The sequence below is a fragment of the Labeo rohita genome, chromosome 5 (genome assembly GCF_022985175.1).
Source record: "Labeo rohita strain BAU-BD-2019 chromosome 5, IGBB_LRoh.1.0, whole genome shotgun sequence".
Lineage (NCBI taxonomy): Eukaryota > Metazoa > Chordata > Actinopteri > Cypriniformes > Cyprinidae > Labeo > Labeo rohita.
Window position 1 is genome coordinate 26,736,592 of NC_066873.1, and position 17,678 is coordinate 26,754,269.

The window sequence follows — 17,678 nt, forward strand, 5'->3', positions numbered from 1 at the left end:
TGAGGATTTTGTTGTGATAGGGCTTTTATATTTGCCGAAAATAGTACTATATAAATAAAATATTTTAACTTTCTTATATTAAAAACAAACAAGCAAGCCCTGCCCAGATTTAAAAAGTAATGCAAAAGTAACATAACACATTACTTTCCATAAAAAGTAACTAAGTAACGTAATTAGTTACTTTTTTAGGGAGTAACGCAATATTGTAATGCATTACTTTTAAAAGTAACTTTTCCCAACACTGGTTACAGTTTTCATCATGTAATCAGTAACAGACTAACTCATTTATAAGTAATCTATCCAGCCCTGGATATGTGTATATTGTATTTAGATTTTTGCACTATATTTGTACTTGCACTGGATTAAGTATTCATCTCTCCTGGTTAGCTTTTGTCTAGGTGAGGGAACGTTGACTAGCAATTACCTGCCAGCAGAAGGCCTGAGAGGGAGAGCTATTGATTTGACCAGGAGGTCAGGGGGGTCGACAGCTGCAGAGGAAGCGTGGATGGGGGAGAACACAGCAAATGTGTTGGAGGAGGGGTGGCCTTCAGGTGAGCTTACCCTCAACAATGTAAATGAATGGTTCCTTATTCAGACCTTGGATATATGTGCAGGTGTGGTTATAACTAAGAAACAATTTATCAAGCTGACCTGTTGACTTAATAGCTGTAAATAAGTCATAATAGAAGGCTTACATGTAGTAAAAGCTCTATACTCTTACCACTACAAGAAACAGTTTAGCAAAGTATATATTATTATACTGTACACTGGCAACAGAAAGCCTATCGTCGTGTAGCACTCCAAGCCATGTGAGTGCTGGGTTGCCCAGGTCATGTGGTGAAACGGTGAGTAATGCATGGAGGGATGTCGTCTCAACCTTCAGCCAGCCCTGCTCTCCTATTATTGGAATATTAATCCAGGGGATCTGGAAGGAAGGATGACGTCATGTGTATGCCAGCGTCGTCCTGTGCGCTTTGCCGTGGATTCAGCTGTCATGGCTAACAGAACCATTTCTGTGATTAACGGTCTTGCCGACCCCATCAAACACCCAACCGCGCTACTTCCTGCCCAATATTCTCTCTCTCTCTCCTTTACTGAGTGTCCCAGCTGGCTGGTGTGTCTTTTTAGATAGGCAGAGTCTGTGTGTGTGTCTGTCCGTGTGATTTGTATGGAAGAGAGTGGATGTTTGTGTGTGTGTGAAGAAAATGAGCATGTGTTTGTCAAGGAGCATGATAGAGAGCAAGAAAGAAAAAGAGAGTGTGTGTATGCGTGTTTGGTGTGTGCATAGTGTGTCTGATTGGTGTTCAAGGAAGGTGCTATTCATTCTCTTGAGGTCTGCATGGTGAATCCTTATGTTTCTGTGGTCTTAGGGAAGGTGTCCTTGCCGAAGGCTGAACGGCACAATGGCCTGCTTACAATCAACAGTCAAAACTCTATAGGAGACAACAAAGTGCGTGCATGTCCTTCTGTGTTCTAGAACTACAACCATACAACTATTTTCATGAAGTCTTGGAAAAATAAACTTACTATGCCTGACTGCCTAAAAGGAGTAGTTTAGTCAAATGTGAAAACTATAATTTACCCACTTTTGTGTCATTCCAAACCTGACTGACTGAACACAAAAGATAAATGTTTGTCTATACAATGAAAGCCACAACATGAGAGTGAGTAAATGATGAATTTTTATTTTTGGGTGAACTTTCTTTAAACCATTCTCTAGCTAAATTGTACACATATCATCCTGGAGCAAATACTTGCTGATTATTTGTCATTTTACATTGCTTTTGAAGATAAATCTGTGTTTGAGATTCAAATCTACTGAAGAGTACAACTTTTTCACATCAGAGTGAAAAATAAATATACTAAAACGATTTAAAATACATTTATTTAATGCTAAGAATACTGCAAATACATTTACATATTATGTACTTAATAAAAATACCCTGTAGTTGTACTTTTAGTATACTAAACTGGTATATTTAAAGTCTGCTAGATTGGAATAACTAATTTTGTACTTAATGCACTTTAATTGTGCTGAAGTCCAACTAAAGATATACTTAAGTATATTTGATTTTGCTAAAAAAAAAAGGGGAACTATTGCAAGTTTATATTAGTTACACTTTAAATATTTTGCATTTAAAGACCGATATTATTCAAAGATCATACAGTCGTCATTAACAGTGACATCAAAATACATTTTAGGCTAAATATTAAGTAATGTGCATTGTGCACAAGTAGTAATCCAAATAAAGTTTAATTAAAATTTTTATATCAGTCTTGAGCAATATGTCAGTAATTATGTTAATAGACTTGAATTATACTTAGTAGGAAATAAATGCATTTTAAATCTATTACTTATTTACTAGGGTACAGCCCTTTCGGCAGCATTTTCACACACAAAAAACCTTTCACTGGCCCAAAGAACCATTAAGCGAGCTGTCGGAAAAGTAGACTACTGCCCCCTCAAGGAAGGAGTGTGAATTGTTACTAAAACTTCAATTATAAGAAGTGATCACTCCAAGCAAAATTGGTGTCTCTAAATAAACACTCCTGTCCTTGAAAAAAGCCATGTTTATGCTTTTAAACCCTCCATACAGTATACGTGTAAAACTGCTTTGAGAGAGACAATAGGCTGTCCTCTTGAATCTGCGAGTGTGTGCGCGAAGAGAGCAGCTAACTGAATTTTCTCTCGAAAGCATTAGCATAATACTCATCAGAAAAGGGCAAAGCAGAAACAACTAAGCGAAAAAAGAGAACGAATGAGAAACTCAGTGACCCAAACATGACTGAGCTTAGACTGTCAGCATGTGTCATCCGTGCCGGGCTCATTCCGTGTGACGGCTACAGCGTAGCTGGGGAGTAGATGTAAACAAAGGTGCTCATCAGCAATAAGCATTTAGCATGTATTCCACCGTGATCATTATTCATCTCTCAGGCATAACGTTCATGTGTGGGAGATTTCAGAAGTGATTATCGTCACAGAGTTTGCGCAGTCGCCGGTAGACTATTAGTCTTGCGCTCGAACCGTGTCCAGCGCTGGTTTGGCGGTAGCGTTTGCAGCTAGCGTGTTTTTCTTCGACGTGGGAACCGTCGGAGCATAGAGAGGCTGCCGTTGGGTTTATAAGGCTCTTTCATTCAAGCGGCTTGAGCGCAAAGCTCATTCCTCTTTTCCCACAGTTGGCCCGTCTCTATCTCTAGCTATCTCTTCCAGCGGCGCTGCATCCATCCCTCGTTCCCTCCTCTCCCTCTCAGCCTGTTTTTGTGCGCTCTGTTCGTTATCTAACCAAACCCAACGGATTCTTCTCAGTACTGCTAAGAGAAAATCAGTTTGCTTTTTTCCTTCTCCTCTTTTTCTTGTCTAGGTCCCCACTGCCTCGCTCCGCTGCTCACCAGTTCTCCCCCCTCCCTTCCTCCCTCCGCCTCTCCCTGCTTTTGCTGGCTCTGCTTTCATTCTAACCTCCCCCTCCTCTTCCCTCAAGGGAATAAAGGTCATTGCGCAAATGATTACTCAGACCTCGGTAGCCATGGAAACGCGGTCATGTGACAGGGACAGGCATGCATCGAGCACAACAAAGGAGCCGATTAGTAAGCCAGCGATGGAAAGCTAGCGCCCGCCTTTGTGTGCCTGCGTTCTCGGTATTTCGCTCTATCTCTCCCTTTCTCTCCCTATGTGTTCGACTTGCTGGGGGAGGGAGGGAGGGAGGGAAGGAGAGCGCAAAAGAAAGCCTAGCGTGCTGCTTCTACCAGCGTTTCGCTTTGTTTAAACTAGCAGTTTGTCTTTGGCTTGTTCATTAGAGATTAACGCTGACATTTCAGCGCGTTTGCATGTGTTTAACGTATCGGATGGACAAAAGAAGCGTGTCCTAAATTTAAGACCTTAAAAGGTCGTTTCATTGTGAACTAGGTGAATTAATAGTAGAAGGTGATGTCAGGGATACACTAATGATTGTAAAACTAGTTTTAAACAAAGTCCCTTTCAAGAAAAGTCAATTGACTCGGCGGCCATATTTGCAGTGCCTCCGGGCAGCTATTTTGGCCAAGCAAGACCAACTCTATCTATTTGAATGAGTTAAAAACTCATATTTTTAACATTTTATTTGTTTTCGTGTACTCAAGTAGCTCTTAAAGAGATTGGCTCTAGAGTTCACCAAAAAATGAAACTTCTGTCATTAATTACTCAACCTTGTGTTGTTCCAAACCCAAAAGACCTTTATTCATCTTAGGAACATGAATTATTGGTTCTGCTGATATTAGAACTAGCGTTCTGATGTAGAAGCCGGATGCGCTGTGTCTTTATTGCAAGTGGGACTGACTCGATACCACTTTTTCAGAAACTAAAAATTTTGAGTGTCGGCCAATACCATGTCGGATTGATATCGATATCAGTTTTTTTATATTTCTATACCTCAGTGTGTGTTGACCTGATCATCACTATTTTGTGTCTAGCACACAATCTACTAAATATAGACAACTTTGTTATAAAGAAAAACGGCAAACGAAAAAATACGTAGTCATAATCCATGACAAAAATACTGTTACAAACTAGGTTAGTGGATAATTCAGTAGCAAAAGTTACTCTATAATAATCATGAGTGCACAATCATTTATAAAATCTAACCTTTTAGTGAAAAAAAACATTATTTAGTGGGGAACAAATAAAAGTGAGTAAGTGTAGGACTAAATCTAGTAAAATGTTGCACATTGCTCTTTGTATTTTTGTAAAATACATTAATATATATAAACATTATATATAAATATAAACTATAAATTAAAAGACATTTCTTTTAGATGTATAGCACAGTCATGAGGCAGCAACATATGATAGGTATGACAAACAAGAAAGGCTATTAATAATCTTTCATTGCGCAAAAGTATTATGATACGAAAGGCTCCAAATACAGAGCGGCACAGAGCACTTATGCACATCCTGTGTGAAGAATGATGCGCTTGAAGCAACACGGAGTCACAGCGCAGCGCAGAAAATGCCAGTATCAGAGCGTTACCGATACTGAATATTGGATTGGTGCACCCCTAGTCGTAGCTTCATAAAAATTACGGTTGAACCACTAATGTCACATGGATTATTTTAATGATGTCCTTACTAATTTTCTAGGCCTGCGTTGCTGTCTATGCAGGGTCAGAAAGCTCTCAGATTCTTTTAATTTGTGTGCCGAAGATGAACAAAGGTCTGACAGGTTTGGAATGACGTGATAGTGAGTAATTAATGACAGAATTTTCATCTCTTTAAGCAGATATTTCAGTTTGGTCCTGCCAGTGCGCATGTGCAGTCATAATTGATGCTTTCAGTGGCAGCTGCAGTCACGCAATGACTATACCAATTGGTGATTATTTATTTTATTTAGAAGGTGTAAAATGCATCATCAGAGCTGTCTTGGATCCTCCATGTTGTGTGTTGCAGTTTCTCCCGTTCTTAGCAATTTGATATAGGCACACTTCTTCAAACTAGCTGTAAAGTCTGCAATTAAGTAGAAAAATAATTTAGAAATTACGAACGGGTTTAAAGACACATAGTTGGATATAAAATAGCTTGTTTACATGATGTAAGATGGTGTCATATTAAACCATACTTGTACTTTTTATTTTGTCAAAAGTCAATAAAATACATTATTTATTCCCCATAAGATAGTAGGTGAAAATATTGTTCCCTAGGTACAGTTTTTTGCTGATATAAGGAGTTTTAGAGTAAATTCCGCTATTGATGGTCATAGTTACTTATAAAGCCCGGTTCAGACACAATTTGTTTGACGGTTATGATAGTCACTCTTGTGTCCTGAACAAAAAACATGTCAGACTACACGTTGTTACCCGACCATTCATCGCTTGCCGTCTTTAACGACATGCGTGCTTTCATCGATACGGCAGGACTAGACAGAAGGTGCCATGAGTGTAAACAATGGCTAGCAAACAGAGTTTTTTGCTCTGTCTTGTTAGAAAAGCCCAAAAAAGAAAAATCTGACAGTGGACACAAATCTGGATTGCATGAAAGGACAGGATGGACTGTCAAAGAGAACTGAGGTGAAATAGTTTTTATTTGACCTTCTTTCACTCCCGGTAGGAAACATCATAAATGCAGAAGTATTATTGACATAGCTCCACGAACATTTCCTCCATTGTAAAATTCCACCTAAAAGGACCGCTCACATTGTCTCTCTTTCGTTTTGGCATGTTTGAAATCACGTATGAAGGCGCTCCTGTGCTCCTATTGGTCAGTGTCACAGGTGTGACAGAACTCGTCGTAGATGACGAAAAAAAATGAAACATGCTTGTCTTTCTGTGGTGACATTGTGAAGTGTTGTCATTGGTTGTGGTCCACTATGACACACTACACAAGATGAAATGATTGAATCTTGCATCCCGACGCCCATTGGCATTTACAAAGCCCCGCGACACCCACGTCAAGTACATCTTGCCAAAATTGGGCTAAAATCAAGTAGCCTTAACAGTCTATGCATAAAAAGTTAATGTACTTGTTCTCTCTGCAGACAGCAGGGTGCCTTCCCTCTGAGAGGAACGTCACATTTTTGGTATCTTTTCTCATTGTCAGCGGTGGCTTTGTTTAAATGAAACTGTCAGGGCTTTGAAACTCACACCAGCTTATCAAATATGAGTTACCTGCAGTTAATGAACTCGAGCCAACGGAAACCAATTAAACATATTTGAAAATTATTAGGAGCCCATGGAAGTCCTGTAAGCCTGTAAAAGGCATGAATCAGCCTTTAAAAGTGCACTTACAATTCACTCTACAAGGTAATCTTACCAATTTCATGCCATTTTCCTCTAATTGAAAAATCAGAAAGTCAGAGGCACACAACCTTGCCCAAAATTGTCATGTTTTTCCATTAATGTGTCTGAATTTAATGTTTTTATTAGCCAGGTTCAAAGTTGGATCTTCGATATTCTATCTTTTCATGCATCTTCTTTTAGTTTCAACCCAGACTCATTGAAACAACATACCTGTGGCAACATTTTGTTGGTTTGGCAGGTTTTACGACACTTTCAGAGTGAATTGTCCAGTTAGTTGCGATAAAAGTGTGCTCAGTTTTTATCTGAGAAACTAGCAACTTTAATATGTTGGTTGTTGTACGTATTGCAGCAGATGAAATTTGTTAGAATGCGTAATGTACGTTAGCTCTACTGTTTAAAATAATGTATTTTAATAGTTTTCAATAAAACCATATGATTACTTGCTTTTGAGACTTAATTTAAACTAATTATTATTGCCTTATTGCGTAAAATTGTTTTTTTAAGTCATTTTAAAGGCTATTGTTCACTTAGGTCTTTTACAAAAAAATATCTGATTACTTGAGTAATCGTCAGATTAACTCAGAATAATCAACAGATTATTTGATTACCAAAATAATCGTTAATGACAGCCCTAGTGTTAATAAAAGCAAACATGAGATAAAAACAAAATTGCAGGCAGTCATGCTATTATAGCTTGCTTCTACAAATCTTTGAGTTTTTATCGTCAGATACCAAAATATAAAGGTTTACAAATCATGCACTATGGTAAAAGCATTTTGAAGTCAAAACATACTACTGAGCAAGGAACCTTGTGAGAATGAGTCTTTATTAATTGATGATTTGCCCACGTAAATGTAATTTGTGTGAAAAGGACTGAAAGTTGTTGTTTTACTGTCACTAATGTTCATATTAATCAGAAACTGCAGTGAATTATATGTGTAGTTACGTTTTTTGTAGTTAGTAGCAGTTAATGTAGGTGAAGTTGTAGAGGTTAATGTAGGTAAAAAGGAAATGTTCAAATAATTCCATGTTTGTACAGTTTATCTTATGCACCTGAAATTGTAAAGTATCCTGGACTAAAGATAATTTCTCTTAATTATGTGGTTTTAGATTTTGGCAAGACAGAAGAGTGGTATCCTGAACATTTCATCTTAGCACCGTTTGTGCTCACTGTGAATATACATGTGGGCAAGCATGTGCGTGTGACTGTGTCTGCGTGTTTCAGGGGATGGTGTATCAGATTGCCTTTGAAGCAACAAAAAACATGAGTTGAGTCTGGGCACACACTCTGTTATGACTGCACAGCTGTTTCCAAAGCTCAGCAGCAGACAGAGAGGCCTGTGGGTTAGTCCGGGGGCCTGTGGGTGGGGGCTGATGGGTAGGGCTGCAGCCAACAGGCCCTCATGTTTGGCCTTCTCAGTTATTAAGAGCTTCGACGGAGCTGGAACCAGACCGTCCAAGGCTGAAGGGCTAGATGGACAATAAATGTGGAGTGTTTGAATTTGTCCATAAGTAAGTATAATAGATGTGAGGCTGCAGGTGAACTGTTTAATAGATAAAGAGAGTCTAACATGGTAATCGTCAACAATGAGTACCACTCAGAAATGAACATTACTGCAAGTAACGTGTAATTTTAACATATTAAAGAATAGTTTCAACACTGCTTTAGTAATCACAGGGAAAACCTATATAATAATAGCCATAATGATAGTTTAATAAGTGCACTAGTTATTCAGACTACTCTAATTTTGTGCTGCTAAAATTGGATAAGCCATTTCTGAAAACATGTTACTTGCCACTAAATTACAAAAATATGTTCTTTTTTTCCTGCTGCAATGGAAAGGAGGCAGTAAATGGACTGTTTAAAAGAAATGTTTGTGTATTTTTCAGGTATTTGAATATTTGGATATCTGAATGTATTGAGAGCATCTAAATTGTGAGAGTATTTCCATGTGCACAATACTATTCAAATGTTTGGGGTCAGAAATATTTTGAAAGAAGCCTCTTTTGCTCAGCAAGACTGCATTTATGTCAAAATACTGTAAAAACAACAATATTGTGAAATATTATTACAATTTAATAGAAAAGTTTTATATTTTAATATATATTTAATGCCTAATTCCTATGATGGCAAAGCTGAATTTTCAGTAGTCATCTCCAGTCTTCAGTGTCACATGATCCTTCAGAAATCATTGCAATATGCTGATTTGGTGTTCAGGTTATTATTAATGTTGAAGACCATTGTGCTGCACAATATCTAAAGAATTTAAAGAAGAGAAAAAACCTGTTTATTTGAAGTAGAGATCTTTTGTTACAGTGTAGGAGTAAACGTGAAATTGTACAATGCGAATTGCATTCAGCAGTACTTTTTTAGTTTGTGTCGTTGGCTTATTTGCATAATTTCCTGCTAAAACACAACATTGCATGCAAATAAATTACACAATCCATTCTTCATGAATTCCCCCATAGTGTTTCCAAAATGCCTAACTGATTTGGCAAAATACAGGACACTGTAGTGGCCTATTTGAATCAAAACACATTGAAACACTGAAGCCCTTCTGTGTGCCTGTTTGTGCCATGAGGGAAAGAGAACAAGCAAAACACAGACAGACAGACAGAAAGAGGCGATTTGGTGTCCCTGGTGGGTTCCCTGATTGACTGAGTGCTGTAGTGACCAGTCTGAGACTGGGGTCCTTTAGGGAGACGGGCAGGGGGAGGCTCAGCTGGGATACGCTCCATGTAAAAGCCAATTTACAAATGAAGTGACTGTAATGGGGGACTGTGTTGCGGGTCGACTGAATTTTGGCTGCGGTGTTTGGACCACTGATTTTAGTTTGCGACGGGAGCGAAAGGATATCAGAACGAAGCAGCAGTGAAAGGGTAATCTAAGTTTGGTGGGATGATGCGTAATTGACATTGAGGGCAGGGGTGGAGCCAGATGGGGCTTGGTCTCCTGTCACCTCTGGCTCAGCTGCTGGTTGGTGGGAGGCTTGGAGAGGTCATAATACGCTCAGTTTCATATTGATATATAGACTACAACCATAACTAGAGGTCTTATGTGGCAATTCATAATAACATTTTAAAAACAGCAATAGGTGTGCAGGAAATGTAATATGACACAATCATAAAGAGTTTAATAAGTATTGTTGATTAAAGGGATAGTTTATCTAAAAATGAAATAATTATAGTAAATTATTGATGTCATCCCAAATATTCCTTATTTACTTGTTTGTTTGTTCGTTCAATTAAAGTCTTTAATTTTCACATTTTCATTTACTTGCATTATCAGATTTTTTTTTTTTTTTTTTTTTTTTTTTTTTTTTTTTTAAAGCCCTGATTCAGTGCAAGTGAACAAAGTGATTATGATTTAAGTGTGTGAGTTGTTTACTTACTTTTTAAAATTAGTTTTCTCATAAACACTATTATATTGTTCATTTAGACTCATTACATGGAATGCACATGAACACAAGAGGTGGGATTTATCGCTTGAGCCAAACACAGCCGAAATTAATATCCATATCCAATCATATTGCAAGGCACTGCCTCCCTTGCCTCCTCAGAGGAAATGCCCCTGATATATATATTAATAATTATTATGATTTGAATTCAGTAAAAAGAACCAGTTCTTAAGAGTCATTAGCTCAAGAATCAGACTTTTTGATTCAGTAAAAAGAACCATCTCATAAAAGTCTTTCATTCGGGAATCACATTTTCACTGTGTTTTGTGCTGATTATTAATGTAGGGAACAGAGTATTGTAGTACATTTTTCTGTCCGCATCAATGGTAGAATTAATTAGATTTTATTAAAATGTGACCCTAGACCACAAAACCAGTCGTAAGTAGCACAGGTATATTTGTAGCAATAGCCAACAATGTATTGTGTGAGTCAAAATGATTAATTTGTCTTTTATGCCACAAAATCATTAGGATATTAAGTAAAGATCATGTTCCATGAAGATATTTTGTAAATTTCCTACCATAAATATATCAAAACTTAATTTTTGATTAGTAATATGCATTGCTAAGAACTTAATTTTGACAACTTTAAAAGTGATTTTCTCCGTATTTAGATTTTTTTTTTTTTTTTTTGCACCCTCAGATTCCAGTTTTTTTAAATAGTTATATACATAAAATTTAGATTTTCACTCAGTCCCACCAGTGAGTATCATCTGTTCATAATGTGTTTTCTTTGAATCCCTTGAAAAAAGTTAAGCAACAAACTCTTAAAGCCATATATGAGTGTCTCTCTGAGTCTCTGAGTTTTTGGTGTGTGTATGAGGGTACAGTACGTGTGATGTGCTTGTTTGATGCCTGCCAAAGTGGTCAATCAGCACTGAGAGGTGTGTGTGTGAGCGCGTGCAGTAGGCCGTGGAGTGAGGGCCTATTTTGCGAGCGGTTCAGAAGGTGATAGGGGCAAAGGGTTCAGTTCAGTCTGCAAAAATGTTCCATTATGTTCCAATTACCGTTGCAGCCAGTGCGTGTGGCAGCTTCAGACTCCGTCCAGGCGATGGAGAGAAAACGGGGTGGGCTGGGGGAGACGGTGTGGGGCAAGGAGAGAGTATTCATCCTCTCTCATGTCTCATGGGAGCTCTGTCTCTGAGCAGGACACGTAGGGGTCGTCCTGTCCCGCAGAAGCGGCTGCAGCGCTCAGCATCGGTCTGTGTGAGGACAGATAAAGAAACAGAGAAGAAGCGGTAGTCCTTTATTGTTCCAGAAAGAATGAACAACAGTTCATATACAGAAGGACTGTTTAAGTCACTACACTCATAAAAATAAAGGTGCTTCACGATGCCATAGAAGAACCTTCTTTGTCTGAATGGTTCCATAAAGAACCTTTAACATCTGAGGAACCTTTCTGTTTCATAAAAGGTTCTTTGTGGTGTAAGAAGGTTCTTCAGATTATAAAAAGGTAAGAAAGAGATGGTTCTTTAAAGAACCTTTGGCTGAATGGTTCTTTGTGGAACCAAAATGGTTCTTCTATGGCATCGCTGTGAAGAACCTTTTAAAGCACCTTTATTTTTAAGAGTGTAGAAGCTTTTGGGATACTTTGTGTGTTAAAGTAAACAAGGGTGTGTTTGTGTCGCACACACCCGTGGAAGACAAAAGTGAGAGTTCGTGCAAGTGCGAACGAGCGAGGGATTGTGGGAGAGTCTGATGAGGAGTGAGGGAACGCTAGAGTCGCAGACGATGGCTGTCATTTCTGCCTGTTTGCGTCACATGACTAGACTGCTCATTAAGACCTGAAATAGATGGATTTGGTCTCATGGGCTATATTTAGCCCAGTTTAAATGCTGACAAGCAGTGGCAGGTCCTGCATTTGACTTTTGGACCTTTCTCTTGCTCTCTCTCCATACAATTTGCCAAAGCCTGAATTAGACAATATTAAATGTGGATGGAAAAATAGAAGTTTAGTCCAGGTTTAAAACATTCGCTTAAGTTGTCCATGTTGTAACTCATTTTAAAAGGTCAATAAAACTAGCTAAGAAAATATCAGAGTGGGATTTTATAGCATTGACCAGTTAAGGCAGTGGAAAGATCAAAGAGTGCGAGCAACGGAGGGGAATAGAGTGAGAGAGAAAGATTAAAACAAAAGAGAAAAAAGGGAAAAAGAAGGGAGTGAAAAAGAGGAAAAATATTGGGTCCTGAAAAGTCCACCCACAGCTGCCTCCTTTTTTTTTTTTTTTTTTTTTTTTTTAACCAAAAAAAAAAAACTTCATTCTGCTTTTCGGCCTCTGTGTGTGTGTGTGTATGTGTGTGTGTGGCTCTGTCGGCTTTGTCCCTCAAAGAGCTTTTTTTCTTCCTTTGCTTTTTTTTCCCCTCTCTCTTTTTTTTCCTGGAGAGAGAGGCTGGCGCCAGCAGTCTGGAACAGGGCTGACAGGATTTGAATTATAGAAGCTGAACGGGAGGGGGGGTGGTGGATGGAAGAGAGAAAACGAGCAAGAAATAGGGAGAGAGGGAGAGCAGGCAAGCGGGGGGAAAGAGAGAGATTCGCTTGGTGTGTGTGTGTATGTGTGTGGGTGATTGAGTGTAGCAGAAAAAGGGTTGTTATTTCAAAAGCGACAGCCACACAGGCGAAGCGGGCGGAGGTGTCGGGTGTATGCTAAGCTAGCTATCTCGCTTTGTGGCCGGCATCAAAAATTAATAAATAAGTATACAAAGCAGACGATTGTAGTTTTAATGCTGATGATGCCGACACAGTAGCGTTATGCGTAATGCTATCGTGATTTTGGCGAAGCCGGTTTAGTTTCAGGTTTATTTTAGACTGAGATTTGTTCTTTTTTTCTCTATGTGGCTTTATGCCGACAACACTGCACACAGCTTTCGTCTAGTTGTTTTTAAAGGGACAGTTCACCTAAAAATTTAAATTCTGTCATCATTTACTCACCCTTATGTTGCGTTAAACCTGTTTAATGTTTTTACTTCTGCGGAGCTCAAAACAAGATATTTTGAAGAATTACTGGTCATTTCTTTTTATTTCAGTCACATTAAAAACATGAATCATTCAAATCGACTTTGAATGATTCACTTAAATATAAACTGGATCAAATGATTCATTCGAAAGATTAAACCTAAAATGATTTGTTCGCAAATCATCATTGCCACTTCACTCATGAATGCATCGTGTTGCTAGAGCAAGATTTTCACTGAATAATGACTTGCATTTGTCTCTCTGTTACTCACACAAAGCTATTGTATGGTTTCAAAGACTTGAAATATAGGGCACAGACTCATATGAACAACTTTTAAGGTGCTTCTGCATCTTTTCTGAAACTTGAAAGCTTCAGTCCCCAATTGTCATAGCTACACTTTGTCAGGGTATGTAAATTATTAACACAATTCTCATTTTAGGGGAATTAATTCTTTAATATTATTCAAGAAATCATTTTATTTGAGAAAAATACTGTTGTTATTGTTAACTAAAATTACTAAAAATTGTTTTATTTTTATTTTTATTTTTTTTTGTAATTGAAATGAATACAAAATTAAAGATAACTGAAAAAACTTCAATTTAAACCTAAAAACAATAAATAAATAAAATTAGAAATGGTGTCTTGGCAACTAGCTAAAATAAGTTGAACTAGTAGGTTTGTTATAGTTTTCTTGCTAAAAAACTTGTCTTTGTTTTGTACATTCTGTTCATGAATGGGCCAAACTGATTGGTCCGTGTTTGTTTGTTTGTTTTTATTTACCATTCCGTTCAGTAGTTTCAGTCTGCAGTAAAATGATTTTAGCTTTCATTATTTACAGATTCCTCTTTAATGACATTTAAAGGTTTTATTTGCATTTAGTCAGTAAATGCTGACAAGTAAACGTTCCTACAAATTGCAAAACACTTTGTTGTAACTTTAAGCAAAGCAAAAGATTGTCTATTTATTGCTTGTACCATAATTTTTTTTTTTTTTTGTCTGTGTTACAAATGTGTTTATTGATTGTAGTAAAGTTGAACTACTACAATTACTAAAACTAAAACTGAAATAAAAATAAATTAAAGCTGTATAGAAAAACTAATTAAAATATCAAATTACTAAAATTAACTAAAATATAAAAAAGCTGGTAACAGATAGTATTAACTAGTTGGTTATTAGTAGGGCTTTTCTGGTCGACTAGTAGTCGTTCATTTTCAGCATTAGTCGACTATTAGTCGCATGTTTATTAAATAAACCGTATAAATCATAATAGTGAGCTTTTAATTGCCTACACAGCCTGATAAGCGCTCAAGCACACACAAAAAAAGCTTGCCACAATGCACTGGCAGATATAATAATTATAAATGTGTCAGGGAAAAACAGCAAGGAGACTACATCCACATTTGAATAATTTATTGATAAACTAGTGCTTTCTTTGTTTTCGTCTTACGAGATGAAGGTGGCGACACTGACTCATCATCTCTGCAGTAGTGATGCGTCTGTATACATGTTTCATTACGGATTATTACATAATCTGAGAATATTTGTTTTCCGTTTGAATTGGTTCATTTAAAAGTAGACATTTCATTCTCTACAGATATATTTTTTCATGTCTGTTAGGCAAGTGTACACGGAGTTTCGAAGTTTCACGCTCAAGTTCACAGAGACGAGACGGCAGAAAGCGCATCCTTTTTGCTTTCATTATTTTACAAAAGCGCAACGCTTTGTTGTTATTGTGAGTGCACACAAATTAACATAATCTTTACAGATTCGAAAGATGTATTAGTTTTATCTGTATGACCAAAAATGACGGAGCAGTGAGCCCGCTACTGTTCAGCTTCCACACTCCACAGACACTTGAATAGCACACATTTTTTAGGTTAACATTAGAATGAGCGGCCATGTGAAGTTGCTACTACATACATCTCTCTGATGAAAAGCCATATTTGAAGTCGATGAATGATAGGTGAGCATATAGATATTCTGCTCAGTGTTTATTACCACATAGACCAGCCGTTAACGATCTGTCCATTACGGACTGCTTGACTTCGGCACTTCATGTGGAATTTTTTCCCTGCGATTAAGTGACTTATTTTGGTCGACCAAGCCTCTTATCGTCGACTTATGGTTAGTCGACTATTAGGGGGTAGCACTAGTTATTAGCATGCATATTACTAGCATATTGGCTGTTTATTAGTACTTACAAAGCATGTGACAATATTCTAGATTCCTTAACCCTACCCAATACTGAAACATAACTACTACAACAGCTACCTTATTTACTATCAGTAAGTTTAAATAGAAGTTTATTGAGGGAAAGCTCTTAGTTAATAGTGAATGTGTGTGGTGCCTAATCTAAACTGTTTCAAAAAAAAAAAGCTAATTCCAAATATTAATCAATACTTTAACAGAAAAACAAAACAAAACAAAATGTTTAATTTTGCACAACAAACATATAGTCTTTACTGAATGGTAAATCCAGCATATATCACACATTCCTGCTCGTTCGCCCTGTCAATACATCCCTCTCAGGCCGTTCGTTCCTCTCCACCCTAAAATTGTTTCAGGCTGCGGAAGGCATTCCAGACCCAAGCATCTGCTTTCCCCCCTGTTCATTTCATCACCCACAGTGTGCTGAGGCCTGATGGAGCAAACATGAACACAGTGAACTCTCACTGCATAGCAGAGTCACAACGCTGTAAACCTGCTGCTTCTCACTTCTCTGTACTCACTCCACTAGAAACCAACATGCAATCTAGTTCAGAGAGGCTTTTGTGTGGGAAACATAAACAGAATCTAAACAGAGCGCTGTGTGCTTGTGTGGATGTGTATGCGAAAGAGTACGGAGAATAGCGAGGGAGGGAAAAAGTGAGAGAGAACAGCCTGTTCTGGAGAAGGAAAGGCTCAGAGTGTTTCAGTGTGAAACGCCCCGGACCAGAAGTGGTTCCAAATGTTGGGCTCAGACTGAATTCAACCAGATGAAAACAGAAAGATAGCACAGGGAATAAGAATAAAAAGACACACACCGAGAAGTGGACATAATAATGAAAGTGGGCTGGTAGTACCAAAACACACACTCTCTATTTGTTAGCTGGAGTTTTACGTCTTTACGCTTTCTTGTTTATTCTCTTTTATGTGCAATAAATACGTGTATTTGCAGCCCGTATTGTGCTTCTCTTTTTTACTGCCTCTCATGTGTGGTGTGTGGCTGTGTGACAGATATATTGAAATAGAGGGGAATGGACTGAGAAAAACAGAAGTGAAGGGCCTCCAGGATGAAAAATGGAGGAGGAAAATAAAGAAAGGGCGAGTAGAGGAAAGAGAGGGCGAATAGATGAAAAGAATTAAAGAAAGCGTGACGAGAGGAAGTTTTATAGAACGGCTGGTGTGTCTCATCTTGGCTGTTTCGGTCTAATGAGACAAGAAGTGGTCACCTGAGACACTGCTGTCCAGACCAAGGGTTGAGGTCAAAGGATCACCATTATTGGTGTGAAACAGAGTCAATTCTGGATTCTCACAGATTCACTAGTGCTTGGTCAACAAGCTAATATTTCAAAGAACAATATGAAGCTAAATTCAATCTAAAAAAAAAAAAAAAAGCTTGAGGTTAAGTTCTCTAATTTTCTTTTTTTGAGATTCAGGTGCTTAATAGCTGCTATTGAGTCAGCTAATTGGGTCGATCTGGTGAATTTAACCTGGTCATTATACATTAAGGAGAGCAAGTTGCAACTGAAGCAGTTCAAGATCACATGAAGAGCAGATTTATTGGACAAACAAGGGGACCGAAAACCAGCTTCTTCGCACAACTCCTTCTGACTAAAATGATCTGCTTTAAATCTTCCAGGCACAGCAACACTTTACTCAATGCCAAACATTTGAGACTAATGCAGAGAAACGCTCTAAATTAAAATGTTCTGTAAATACTCAATTCCAGCTCCTCTCAGGGTTTTCCCATTTCCCACAACACACACTTTTGAGTCACTCCAAACATGTAAATTTATTACCAGTCATTTTTAAAAGTAAAGTATATAGATAATACCAGTATATTTTAAAATTGATTTCCTGTACACATTAGCCAGGTTTCCATCCAGAAATTTAACTTGTGGGCAAAATTGGTGTATCACATAAAACATTTGCAAATAAGCACAGTTTCCATCAAACAAGTCAAGGAAAACAGAATAGTCACTTCCTGATAAACTGACACTATGTATCAAGGTCTGAAATTTTCATATGTGTTTTTCATATTTGCCAAAGTTTGTCATGCACAGAACATCATGGTGGCTCAGAACTGTCAAAACACCTCTCAAAATGCTTCCTATGTATGCGAAAAATGCTGAAAATTGAACCCAATACAGATTTTTTTGACGGACAAAAGTTTCTGAGACATTGTGTAAACCTGATTGACACAACATGCGAAACTTTCAGACTCAATGTGCAAGGATCTTAAGAAAAGTAGGAGAAGCCATTGAATATAATGATTTTCTTATATAATAAATTACTTACAC

General features: G+C 37.7%; 1 long non-coding RNA gene across 1 annotated transcript in view; it reads left to right on the forward strand.

The window, feature by feature from the left end:
* Positions 1-472: 472 nt before the first annotated feature.
* The window catches only part of LOC127164921 (uncharacterized), a 38,501-nt gene continuing 21,295 nt past the window's right edge, over positions 473-17,678 (forward strand). The window contains exon 1 of the long non-coding RNA XR_007827720.1: positions 473-551. This is a non-coding gene — a long non-coding RNA (uncharacterized LOC127164921). The remainder of the gene's footprint in view (positions 552-17,678) is intronic.